Source organism: Austrofundulus limnaeus, unplaced genomic scaffold (genome assembly GCF_001266775.1).
Source record: "Austrofundulus limnaeus strain Quisiro unplaced genomic scaffold, Austrofundulus_limnaeus-1.0 Scaffold118, whole genome shotgun sequence".
Lineage (NCBI taxonomy): Eukaryota > Metazoa > Chordata > Actinopteri > Cyprinodontiformes > Rivulidae > Austrofundulus > Austrofundulus limnaeus.
The window spans coordinates 817,258-825,353 of NW_013952520.1; the positions used below are offsets into that span (position 1 = coordinate 817,258).

An 8,096-nucleotide genomic window follows, 5' to 3' on the forward strand; every position below is an offset into this window, starting at 1 on the left:
TTCTTAAAGAGACAGAGGCCAATTTCAAGGCATTTAGAAGAGGAAGTGATGAGAAGATAAGTTTATTTTCTATTTAAACATAAAAATAGCATTTTAATAACAACTGAAGGTAACAAAGATACTTTATTAAGGTATAGTATTTAAATGTATATGCCTGAGAAACACATAATATTGGCCCTTTAACCACCTGGTTTCAGTCAGACCATCATCTTTTCTGAGTTTGAGCAAAATCTGTTCTGAGCTGAGGGTTTCTTGTCGCTCCACGTCTTGTTCCCCTTCAAAAAATAAAAAGAATAATAACTCTGAATATCACCTTTCACTAACCTCACCCTTTTCTCAGTGTCTGTTTTGCTCCATTTTGACATAGTTTCCACTACAGTCTGCATAAATCAAATTCATATTCTTACCCTAATTAAATTTATTAAATGCAGTGGCCTTGGTGGGTTGTGATTGTCTGATGCTGCCATGCCTTCTTCTCTTTTCCTCCTGCAAAGGACGCAGACAGAAATAAGAATGTTACAATCACTACATAGCTAACTTTTTTATTTTTTATTTTAATTTTATTATATTGACTTTTTGTAATGTGACAAGTCAAAAGCGAGACAAATGTGTGCACACACTTTGGGCCTGTGGGACAGATGCACATAGCGCTCCTGTGGCTTTTGTGTTGGTCAAGACCTGGCGCAGTGCCAAGTTGATGTTTTTGTGTGCCATGTGCATCGCACACATGTGGCCTGTATTTGTGTGGGTCAGGTAGATGAGTTTGTGCCAATAAAATCCTATAGGTGCCCCTGATAGTAACGTCCAATGTTAATCGGGGACCGTATTGATCCTAAATATACTTGTTCAATACTTTAGGTTTAGCACGTTGCTTAATTCCAAAAAAATAAAATGCTGCACCAGAGCATCCAGTAAGAGGCAGGTTCAGATATGAACACTGAACTAAACAAACATGTCAGACAATTATGTAATTGGCTCTGACTGAACAACAACTTCAGAATCGACATGCTAAAAGTAGCATCCGTGCTAACTCTGTAAACAAACATTCAACTGATTGTGACGTCACATCATCTTTCTGYGCATGTGGGTCTCATCAGTGCAAGTGTAAAGTTCACACTGGAGTCTGATGAAGGCTGTATTAGAAATTTAATGTGAACATTCACGCCAAAAAAAWTTTAAATCAGAACTGAGCATTAAAGGGAAACCTATTACGGGGTCCTTGAACAAGTGACAATACATTTGTGAGCTATACACAACATCTCATATCTTGAGATTTCACCTTTTCAGTTCTGCCTGTTGTGAGTTATCTTCAGAACGAGCTGTTTATGCAAATAGGTTGCTGTTGGCAATGCCCTCCCAACCTTTTGTTTACATTAGCTTCGTCCGCCCAACACAGTGTTTATGTTAGCACTTCAGATACGTGAAAATGGCTACTAGTACAAGCAGATGTGCAATGGTACAACAGTAGTAGACGGGCTGCTAACAAAACATTTACATATTAGAAAAAAACTATTGGGAGTATTTTTTGATGCTTGGACTATTTTTGGAAGCAGTAAAAACCCAACTTGAACCATAAAACATGTAAAAAAAAAAAAGGGAATTTGCATAATGGGTCCCCCTTAAGACCTGCAGTGTGAACTTAACCTAAGAAGAAGCGACAGAGTGGTTTACATTGGAGGCCAAGACAGCGAGTGTTTTTTCTGATTGTATTAAGCTTGACTGATGTTTAGCAGAGTTTGAAGAATATGCTCATGTTCTCTGACTGTAATACTTCAAGACTGTCCTTCACACAGCAATAGTAAGAGGTCTGTTCCTTAAGTGCTAGTTTCAACTTGGCTAGATGATGCTGTTTGACAACCAAATGATGTGAATCCAAACGCAGACACATACTTGAGGAAATGTTCAAGGTTCAAATGCTGTTTATGAAAGATGATGATAGAACAGGAACACAAGTAYCAAGGTCTTTTCTAGGGAAAAACAGACAGTTGTTTAAAGCAGACTACAATCTGACAGGACTAAGTGACAAGAAGCAGGTTTTTGCAGAGGAGGTCACTGAGGGTGTCTTGTATCTTGATAGCAACACAAGAAAACTGCTTCTGCAATCAGATCAGATAAGATGCGGAAACAAGAAACAAGGTTGAAACAACGAGGTTGACCTAATAAAAAACTAATTCGGCTTCAGAGATGAACCAAGAAATTTAAAAAAAATCCATTAAAGTACACAATAACAAAATAAACACAAAGTTCTAGAACAGGGTTCCTGCAGTTTAAAGCAAGTAAAATTTAAGACTTTTTAAGACTTTTTAATGCCAAGTGAAATTCAATTTAAGACTAATTTCATAATAAACACAAATGACAAAAAAATAAAATAAAAACTGGCAGAAACTCATGAATCAAAGTATTTTTGGTTGAAGTTTTCAAATATTGCTCATAGACCAATTGTTTTTATCTATATCTAACTATAGCAGAAACATTTTAGAAGTCAGTTTTAAACTAAATTTAATTGCAGGAAATCCTCTAACAACCAAAAAATTTAGAGTTTTACGGGTCTTTGCTGTAGATGAAACCTTAAAGTGCCTGTGACATCAATTTTTTTGTAAGAAAAGTGAATGCATTTTTGCAAAAACAACATTAACATATTACAAAACAAATTTCACATTGCTCAGATGAACAACTGAGATATTTGCATGTGAAATAACAGGAAGTGATGTCAAAGGGGAATGCCTGCATGTGAATATTAAAAAATATATTTTACTCATTAGTTTAATATTTGAGATGAATTACAGTCATTCTATTTACAATGCGTTAAAATTTTTAAGACTTATGAAAGAGTGATTTAAGATATTTTAAGGCTAATTAAGGCCTTATTTTTGGACTGATGAACTCAACCTTTTAAGACTTTTAAAGGATCTGCAGGAACCCTGCTGAACTAAAATTTAAAGGTTACTTAATAAGTTCAGGCTTTATGAGGTTGTGCTTCCAAATAAGTGTTTGTTATTTAAAGCAGTAGCAGTTATAAAATCTTTTACATTATGTGTAATATATCAGTTAACATTAGTCAATTACTGTACAGGTCTACGAGACGAAGTAGTTTTGTTACAACCTTGAGTTGTTCCAATTTTCAGAAGAAAAATAAAAAAACTAAGCTAGCATTGAGTTTTTTGGTGCAAAGACATCAATGACTCATTAAAACAGATTGCTAGATCACTCTATTGTCCTACCAGTCTCACAGGTCAATTGTAAATTTAGGACACAGAACATTTAGCCCTTTGCTGACTGGCTGCACCTTCCCAACCCTTTCTTAAGACTGAATATAGATCCAGCTACACATTTTTTGTGTTAATTGTTCACAACACCTTTGCAAAGCATCATCCTCTGCATGTGATTGTCCTGTGTTCTGTAGTCCAGGTTAATGCRTGTAGAAATCTACAATCAAAACAAAAAATTAGTTAATAGCAGCATGCCACTAACATGATTCATGACTAGTAGTACATTGTGTTCTAAAAGAACTCTAAATTAAGAGGAACTAGAAGTGAAGACAAAGCAGTACTTCCCAAATGGCTCAACTCAGCAGTTTAAATTAGAACAGAACACTTCCTGTTTTCTGTATTTTGTCTAGTTCACTAAACATGCAGGACTGRTTACTGATTATAGTTGGCGTGTAATGTAAACACAAATCTAATTTTACTGTGAAGTGTGTCAAAAGCAGGTTTMAAATCTAAACTAATGCATTTCAGTATTGATCTAACTCGGTTCCCAACCTAGACAGCGCAGGCTTTAGCAACACAGATTGTCAGAATGTTTTTTGTACAAAATAACACAAGATAAAATCATTGTTCAAAGTATAATTGGAAGTTTAATTGCATTAGTAACCAATGTTGCTCACTGAGATGCTTTTGTACAAGTTGTTTTATGTTTATGTTTAGAATAAAAAGAAATATGCCTTCATATGAAACTTTGACAGATGCACTTTAAAATGAAATGACCAATTATTTGCACACATTCTGAAATGCCTGTTAGTAAGTGTTATCTATCTACAGAAGGAAGTCAGCAGATTGTGTTGAATTTCCACATCATCGCGACCTCCAACTCTGAACAAGCACATCGGCTTGACTACTGAAATGCTTTACATTTAGACCAACAACGAAAATGTTGCATTCTGACTCAAATTTTATCGTCAAACTAGAATACATAATTGGAGCTACTACAGAGTTTAAAAGATTTAAATTATTTTACACCTGGACCAATCAGTCTATATTGCTATCTTTTACTCTCTTTCCCCAGCCAGTTGAGGCAGACGACTGCCCCTCCTGAGCCTGGTTTTGCTGGAGTTTCTTCCTGTTAAAAGTGAGTTTTTCCTTTCCACTTGTCCTGTGTGCTGCTCAGGATGGGAGGTTGTGACAAAGTGGAGATTCAATCTGCTGACTTCCTTCCTAATATAACCATTACTCATTACCATTTTAGAACCAAGTGAATGCTTTTGCACAGTGCCCATAGACAACATTTGTTGTGGATGTGACGTACCTTTTGCGGGTCATGCTACGAGCGTTTTAGGAATTCCGTCTGTCTTCTTTTTACAGTGGGTTGGCTGTAGAGAATTTAAAAGCTAAGGAGAGGTGTTGGTGTTTGTGAGTCTTGCTCCCCTCCCTCGCTCTGGCTCCTGCCTGTAGACACCTGTTTTACTGTCTCTTTGTTGTTTGTTGTTGAGTCTGGGAGTTACCGGTTGTCTTTTTACCAGGTTTTTGGTTGTTGGATGAGTTCCTGGATCATAGGGAGGGGAGTGGTACCCGGATCTGACGGTCATTTGCTGGCTGGTTCTGGCCACTCCCTCACATTCTGTTTGTTTTAGAAAGGGCTCCCAGTTCTGCTTTTTAATCCAACTGGTGCTTGTTGAAATTAAACTTTGTTAAAACGCTACATGGTTTGGACTCTGTATGTTGTGTGTCTTTAACCAAACATTTAGACATTCAGACCATATCAGTGGATTGACGCTAAAGTGAAATTAATTGAACAATAACAATTTTCTAAGAATCCAGTGCATCTTTTCATCTTTTTATGCACCACTGAAAGGAAACAAGTTCCATTTTTTTATGTTTAAACATATTTATGAAAGAATGAGGGGTAATTCACTTACATTTCCATCATTGTGGACAAACTGTAGCCATTTACTGATCTTCAAATGATTACCCTGATTTTAGACTTTGAGTACAATTCCCACTTCATCAAAGTTGCTGTYTAACTGTTACAGATAACTACTTTAAAGTGCAAAATCAATAGTCATAGTGTGGTATGTAGTAAAACCAGCACGCTCACCTCTCCACCCAAACTTAATGAGTGGCGTCCCCAACAGTTACGCCTATATTAAGTATTTGATATGCCCCACTTCTCCACCCATCATGAGCTTGTATTTTGTTTTCTCTGCACACAATACTTCCTGTAAACTTCAAAGTTGACACCATCTCTTCCCACGTTCAGTAAACAGTACTAAGAGAGCAGTTTTTTGTTGTTAGCAACCTCTAATAAAACTGATGTCAACCGAGTTGATGTGTCGGGTGAAAGCGTCAAYATCCTTAGCTCAAATTTTGTCCCAGTTATCATCCATTATATAGGAACCAGTCACTCAGTGTAGTTTCCTTATATGAGTTTGGGCCTTTTTTCTCTACATATTTCATACTACACTGCACTTTTTTTCTTTCTTTGTCTACTTGGCAACACTCTGTGACACTTGAGATCCCGTGGCAGCTRTGCTTTTGTCTGTAAAAACTCATTATATTAGGAAAAAGGGAAGGAAAGATAAAGGAAAACGTCCAACAAAGTACACGTCTGGAATTAAATTGTTCCTTTCATTTAGTTCATCGTCTTCCTGGAGRTGTTTTTGGATGGTTTTCAGTGCTTCTGATGCAAGTATACCAATGAAAAGTAATGTGACAATGAATATGAGTTTTCCTAGGAGACAGCTTCAGGTGTTGAACATGCCAGGGGATTCTGATGTTATCAGTACATGAAATGGATGCTATCAGGCGTTATCAGTCCCATACAATGGCTTCACCGGCACAGCCGGGACATTCTGAAGCCATTCTAGGGGACTGATAACACCTAATAACATCCATTTCATGGATTATAACATCCAAAGCGGGTGTTGAACATGCCAAATCCATGGAGCTCTTTATGTGATGGTTCTAAAAAGAAGAGCTATATTACTGGTTTGGCAAAATGTTTGACAATATTACTGAATATTTGCTGCTGGCAGTGGGTCAGAACCATGTTCGTCTTTGTGTATTTAAGGAAGTTTGAATGACTTCTAGGAATTACATACTTTGTGGTAAAATAGTTCCAGGTTTTATTGGTGTAATAGGAGAATAAAAACAAATAAGAAAAATATTGTAATCAGCAGCTAAACACATTCTGGTATTTTATTTCTGGATCAATGCTCTGGCTGCTTCTCCTAATCATTTTGCTGTTCATGCATGCAATTGCCGGCTCACACGCACGTTCATGGGTGTGTCTTTTAAATTGTTAGGGAGACAAATCAAACCTGCTTTTACCTAATTTCACCCCAAAATCACCTTGAACAAAGTTCCAAACTGCAGTATGAAGCTACCTTATATTTTTGAAAATTAATTATATTTTTGAAATACAGAAAACATAAAATCAAATGTGAGACATTAATACATCACAAAAAGGTAGATTTTCTGTAAGAAACAATTGCCCATTTATATTCAGTTTATTAAAAAAAACAACTTTATTTGAACATCTGGGATTCTTTATGCACATAAGAATTGCCAGACTTTGCCAACCAACCTAGACCTCTGCCAGTACTTCATGCATAAACTCTAATAATAAACCAGAGAGGAACTCAAAAGTTACAAGAAACATGATACACTTAACCTACTGATTCAAGCTATTTGGAAGATGCCAAATAAGACTGTTTTTGTTTCTTGTTAAGGGGAAGGCAAACTGTGTATGTGTGTGTAGAGCYATACTAGGCCCTGCCAGAGACCTTCAAGTAGGTCTAATGTTGAATGACCTTTGGATTGTGTGGTTAAAATGTGCAGTATWTTAAATAGTCAGTTTTCATATCTGCAGAGAAGATACAAGCCTAGGAGGAGGGGATTTCCTTCATTTTAAAAGTAAACCTTCATAATTAGACCTATATGAGGAAGATGTTGCTCTTGCATGGATGCAAAGAGTTGTAAACAGATTTTAATTGGACACAGGTGTTCTATGGATAGACATTGTTTGAAAGGTTTGTTAAGAAAAGATGGAAAAATTGGTGTGTTCCAAATAGTGGACATCACTCGCTGGAAAACCAGACTGTAGCTGCTGCAATCTGTTTAGATCTTTATTCTGGTCATTCTTTTGGAAAAGCTTGAAAAAGAAGTTGGTTTTGTCTTCCTAATGATTCATACTGCCTATTGCTGAGCACAAGATAAATCTTTGGCTGATTTTATTAGGAAAGATTTAACTTGTACTTCAAATATCACAGGTAAACAAAGATTATCTCTCTTTTTTGGTATATATATCTCTCTTTTTTGGTATATACCATCATATACGTAGTTACCAACTATTTAGCAAATGTCAGCATGCTATCCAAAAATATGTACTGGTGCACAACGCTAAACATTAGCGATTGGGTAAATCAGATCCAACCGTTTTAAAATTCATCAGAGTCCACACCTCTAGCAAGCAATCATTTCTCATGTAGTGAATTACTCTATGAAATTTAGGACCAGCCTAATCTTCACAAAATAATCCCTCAAGATCTTGCAAAATGAAATCCCAGAAATAATGAAATACACCTCTGATCATGAATGAGAAAAATGAAAACTTGTGACCTGAACAGATTTCTCAAAATAAAGTAATTTATTTTATTTTTATGAACAGGATTAAACATACAAACATTTATTAAAGTATTATATGGATAAGTGACACAAGTTATATATTTTCGGCATAACAATTCCACTCAGAGTTGACAAAAACAGTAAATTTAAGGTGTTGTAATTTACTGGCACGCTAAATAACTAAACTTTAAGTAAATAAGAGAATAAAGATAAAGATTTAAGTTTTTAAGAATAGGAGGAAAAGAGATTAGAGTT

At 35.9% G+C, this 8,096-nt stretch overlaps 1 long non-coding RNA gene across 1 annotated transcript; it reads right to left on the reverse strand.

Annotated features, from left to right (window-relative positions):
- Positions 1–416: 416 nt before the first annotated feature.
- Positions 417–4,614, reverse strand: LOC106521924 (uncharacterized). Its single transcript, XR_001310727.1, has 3 exons — positions 4,525–4,614; positions 3,357–3,426; positions 417–486 (listed from the first exon to the last, which is right to left on the reverse strand). It is a non-coding gene; the product is annotated as an uncharacterized LOC106521924 (long non-coding RNA).
- Between the last annotated feature and the right edge of the window lie 3,482 nt (positions 4,615–8,096).